This window comes from Formica exsecta, unplaced genomic scaffold, assembly GCF_003651465.1.
Source record: "Formica exsecta isolate Colony F162 unplaced genomic scaffold, ASM365146v1 scaffold122, whole genome shotgun sequence".
Taxonomy (NCBI): domain Eukaryota; kingdom Metazoa; phylum Arthropoda; class Insecta; order Hymenoptera; family Formicidae; genus Formica; species Formica exsecta.
In genome coordinates, this window is record NW_021848556.1 from 2,733,805 (window position 1) to 2,740,044 (window position 6,240).

The window sequence follows — 6,240 nt, forward strand, 5'->3', positions numbered from 1 at the left end:
TAAATTAATAATTATTTATATAAATTGTTTTATAAATGTAAACATGATTGATTTAATTTGAGCATTTTATTTGTTCAAGCACTTAATGTATTTATTAATACAAGCTACAATACTCTGATGTTGTTATACATATATGCAGTATCGTTATCGGATCATACGCTTTACATAATTTAAATGCATAAAATTCAAAGTAAACAAAATAAGTGGTAAAAAACAGAAGCGGCCGAATCAGATTTATCGCACACGGAAAAAAAAATGCTGTTGCTTCAATTAAAGTCTATGTCACGAACTGCCACAGACATACATAGTTCATTCAATGATATTTGTATTAGACCAAATATCTGGATAGTTATTTTAATAATCCAGATATTTGGTCTAATAAAAATATCATTGAATGAATTATGTATGTCCGTGGCAGCCCGTGACGTAGATTTTAATTAAAGCAACAGCATTTTTTTTCCGTGCAATAATGTAAGCCACGCGTGATGCTAATTTTGATCGCTTACACATTATAATATTCTCTTTGCAATTATAATTGTATACCGAAAATTACTTGTTGCAATACATATGCATATTGAAATTTTATGACATAAGCACGTTAATTTTTGATGTTCTCTTATACTCCACAAAAACATTATTTGTTATAAATTCTTTCAAATCAGTACATTTGCTGATAATTTTAAACGAAGATTGTCAATTTTTCAGTAACTCTTCCGAATTTCTATCATTAAATATATTGACTGTTTAATTAAATAAATCAAATTTTACAAAATTCTACAAAACAAAATTTTAAACAGTTTTTATGGATTAAGGTCTTCAGAATATTCTATTGTAAAAATATCGATACTTTAAGTGTTAATTATGCAGTCGAACGATGGCATTTACATTTCCCCAAACGAAAATTGTTACACTTGCTATGGAGCCTGCCATTAATCAACGTCAGAGTTTTCGCAATAAATAATCGTAACGAGTTATATTCATCTCTGTTTACTTGACGCTTTAAATCATTAGAACTCGAGAACTTTTTCGATAAATTCTATTGCATGTTTCTATAAATATGTCGCTTCCCCCGCACCAGCTCAAATTCGAAATATAAATACAAATTATATGCGCGTTTTATCTTATTTTACTTTATACGAGTAATATCGTTGAAAAATTCAAAATTGAGTCTTGTGATATTATTTAAATAACGCTACATTTATCTTTAATAGGATGTATTGTTACTCTTTCCTTTCAATCAATATGTCAAAATGTAATAATTATGTAATTATAAATTAATTTCCTCCAAATGATTTTATTATTAACATTTAGTCAATTTAATTCTTTTACCACGATTAATTATTTTTATCACAATTATTATTTAATTAATTACAGCGATTCGATGATGTTCATCTTCACACACACACATACACATTATTGGCTTCAAAACAGGAATTATCATTTGATCTCAGAATGTTTAATTTTTACATTGTCTACTTGTTATAATACATATCATAACATATATATATATATATAACATATATTGCGCAATATACAATTGTATTGATTAAAACGCACACAAAGAAAATGTATTTAATGATAATCGATGCGTTATTAATTATGTCGGAATTGATAAGTGACGCTAACATCGCCTAATTGACATCGAACAAACGTAATAATCGGCGTATTTGTCAACTTAGTGAGATATTTATGTAATAATTTCCAATCGGAGTCATTTATGGCTGCAAACACATTTATGGATGTAAATGCCGTTCAAAATAATCTAATTCTATCGCGCTGTCATAATTCATAGCTCTTTAGGCGTTTAATTACCGATTACCGAGAATTAAATCAAAGCCGATGCGCGTTGTTATGCATCTAAATGGTAATTGGCTGGCGATAATTTTCGCAGACCATACCGCGGCGTTCTACGTAAATCAACTAAACTGACGAATCGATCTCGAATGAGAGAAATCAAGGCAGTTGCAATTGCAACAGTAGCAAACTTTTAATTTTTAATTTAAATTATTTTTACGTTAAATATTTTGTGAAACAATTATTAAATAACGTATCTCTTTTAAGCCTTATTCAAAATAAAATAAATAATTAAACTTTGCTATATTTGGATTCTCTTGAAATTTGAGTCTCTAAATTGTGTTACATTACTTATTTTCATTCACTTAAAAATTTGGAAACTAGTTCTTCGAAAATGAATTTTCTTCGAAAAAGAAAGTTTTGATTGAATAAAAGTTTTTGTGTGTTCTACATCTACTATATAAAACTTGAGGAATGTTAAATAAGATTTTTACACATAAGTTTTTATATTATTTTCTTACGAAAAGTAATAATAGTAAATTTATAATCTAGCTACAATAAAATTGATATAGAATAAAATGTATAAGAAAAATCTAAACAAGAATACATATAAAAAATTAGATATTAATGACTAAATAAAAGTTGAATAAAAGATCGAGATGTTAAAAGAAGTTAAAGAAAGATTTTTAAGAGCCATATTTTCTCTTTGAATGCATGATATCATTATATATGGCACAACACTTCCTGGTAATCCAAGCTATCGAATGGCGGGTTATATGCACCATCGAACACATGATTTGGTCATTATCGTGCTACCGTGTGACACGATTGTTCCCATATCACATCTGCAATAACCATAACATTCGTGTCGACGGATGTACCACCGACGTTACTGCCATTTACGGTCGATCCTTTATGCATTTGTGCTGATAGGCGTTTTCCTATTCGAATTTAAGAAAATTACGACTCGAACATAGTCCACGCGCGCGACTAAAGGAACATATAATACCGGAAGAAAGCCAGATAACGATAAGTTTCCGCTTTTGTTCTTAATTTCAGCAGCTTTAAGCCTTCGGGGAGAAACACTCGACGAACGCGAGCTCGTTCGAGAGATTTCGAAATACCTTACGGGAAAATATTCCCTATGGGAATCATGGTTTAGAGGATAAAGGTACTGGAATGATCTAAGCTTAAATTGCAGCCATTATTTTTAAATTTTGTCAAGTAATATACGAGTCTACTTACTCATATTTTAATAATATTTTTATGTATCTTTTAATTAATTTCAATGGATATATAATATTGTCTTCAGTTTTATATAAAGAAAACCGCGCGAATATCAAAAATAATTCTAACTTTATATTTTATAACATTGTTCAGATGAGATTTCAAAATCGATACTTCAATCTTTCAAATTACGACAGTTACATCTGTCAAATTAGCAAAAATTTCAGATTTTTTAAATTTATGTTGACAGAGGTAAATTTCATTTTCGAGGAATGCAATCTTTTGACCTATATCCGACAATAACTTTTCAATATTCAGCTGCTAGCTTTCCGGCCACTTTCTCTTGTACAATTAGCTTCGAGTATATCATATGCGTAGAATTTTGGTTATGTAAAATTTATCGACTTGTTAGTCAAAGAATTCATCCGTGAAATAAATTCAATCTATTACGATATAAATATTTTTTATAAAGACATTAATATCTAAATATATTTTGCCTTGAATGTCTGCACATTTCTTTCTATCGAGAATAGGGATTTTGCATCGTTGATCTCGATAGACCCCAAAGCACTTTACATTCTTGTCATACAATTCTGTCCTTTGTTGCGGCAAGATTGTGCTTTTACCGATTACTCATGGAAACTGCCACAAGCGTGCTACGTACGTAATTAAAATGTCAAAGCTCGTGGCACGTGCCGTTCATTAGAAGAGCAATCTCGATCAAAGTGTCGTGTATGACAGGTTCCGAAAAGCATAGTGGTAGCTTGCATTATTGCGTCCAGTGTTGACACGACATCGTTGCAGCGATATCGAGTTGTCGGCGATTACGATGACACGCTTTATACATGTGTATTACAAAACCATCACAATAAGGTATTATAACATTTTTCAAAAATATTTTTTTCTTGAAGTTCATACTCTATTTAGTTATTAAAATTTTTTTTGTTTGCTTCAAAACATTCAATTTGTATTATTTTTAAATTATTTAAAATATCATAATTTGAAATGCTACGAAAACGCGCCAAAAGCAGCCATTATAGCGCTGTAACCGTGTGATGTCAGTTCATTACTAAAACTTCGATTTACAATTAGTACAGGAAACAAGGAGATTGTTTACGGTTTTACTTTTTTTAAAGTTATTATATTAATTGTCTGTTGGACCTACATATCTATTAATTTGTGTTTGTACAACTAGCCCTAAATGTACAAAATAACTTTAAATAATTCAAATGTTTTAAATTATTTAATTATTCAATTGACACATTATTAGCGCATCATTTTTTGGTAAGTTTGTCGAATTTGCTTTAACATACTCTGTTTCCATTTTACTTCGTTCATTAATTACTATTTTTCTTTAAAAAAAGTAAAATCGTAAACAATCTCCTTGTTTCCTGTACTAAATCGAAGTTTTAACAAAGTAACATTATGCAAGAACTAACCAATAACGAAGCGTTTTCAAGTCACGTAAAAATTTTAAATTTTAGTCATCTTTTTTTATTTATTTTAAATTATTTATTGTTGATGGAAAATCTTAAGAGTTTGGAAATATTTTTTTTATAATTTATACTTTCGATTAAAAATAAAATTTATATGACATTTTTTTTATAATATCCTATTGCCTTCTTCAATACAATTTTTTTGATCTATCAACTTTTCCTTAACAAAAATATTAAGACACTTTAAATCTTTAAGTGAGATAAAATTTATTATTAAAAATTAATTATTTTTGTTAAGAATGAGAAAGAAAGAAGAGATAGAGAGAAAAAATAATAATAAAATCATATATTATCTTTCAAATAATTTAAAATTTACTTTAATAAAATTGTTATGTAAAGCTAAAGTTACAGAAATGAATGTTGAAAATTAGAAAGATGAGATAAGTGTCCTTCAATATTGTCGTAAAAGAAAAATCGTTTTTAAATTGCCGAGAAGAAGAACATTTGGTGGCTTTGTGAAATATCTCGTATATAATCGCGATTTATCGACTCGGCGTATATGGTCCGATCATTTCGCGTTATAGTAGTTCCATCGTCAGTGACGCGCCAGTTTCTCCATAAACGGCGTATCTATCGATCCTTGATGTTCTATTTCACGAAATAGATTTACGACGACGTGATTCCCCTTTAAGACTTTAAAGTGTCAGACTGCGCGCGAATCGACGACAGACCTCCGAGTTCGATAAAAGTATCCGTCAAGAATTACAAAGAATCCGTTTGTTATAATGAGCGCGACTTCAAAGATATAAATGTACGAAGGTAGTAGTAAATTGCGATTGTCACGGTGCATGAGAAAGTAATGATACGCCGCGCATAATAATAATGAATTGGCAGCTGTCTTTATTATTTGCTAAGAAATACATCTCTGACTCTCTTGCGCCGTTGCCTTTTTAAAGCGTACTCCGCTCAACTTCGCACTGCAATCTATCATAAAATTTGCTAAGTTGGAACCATTGAATTGTTCTGTAAAGATAAGTACTGCTTTAGATTAAGTAACGCATTTCGTAGAAAGTTTTAAAAGTAATAGCTTTAACTTTTACAGTAACTTGTACAGAGAATTCAAGATTGAAATAAGAGAGAAATGCTATATATTTATGAGAAACAAAATAATAAAAAAAAAAAAAAATAATATAATTGTTTGTTTATGATAGACACTATTGGTATAGTAGTTGTGGAAAAGCTTAATGTAAATGTGAATAATTAGTATCAATAATATCGTGATTGAAATAATTCTAAGCGCAATTTTATATATTAAAATCAAGTTTAATAAATTATAGAGGCGCAAAGTCTCCTTAAAAAAACAATCCGAATTGAAAATGATATTATCAAAATGTACTAAAGACAATCGTTTGTGAAGAACCAATTCCATCATATATAAGCTTGATTTACTGTGCACGCGCGAGTCAGATTTCAGTAAAAACAAAGATGATATCTTTGTCCCAAATAATTCTTCTTAATCTTTCAATCTTTTTTCAATTTTAGGTACGTCTTTATTTACTCTCATGGAACCAGCAAACAGAACATTATTATCTTTTTTCATGACATTTTATTCTTCTCTATATATTTGTCACCATGGAATTAATCAGAATAACTGTCACGCTAGAATAAATATGATATAATTTTCGTGTTTCATAATAATAAAATAATAATGACTGTTTATAATATATTTTAATAATTTTTATATATAAATACAATTTTTATAATTTTTATATAAATATTATTA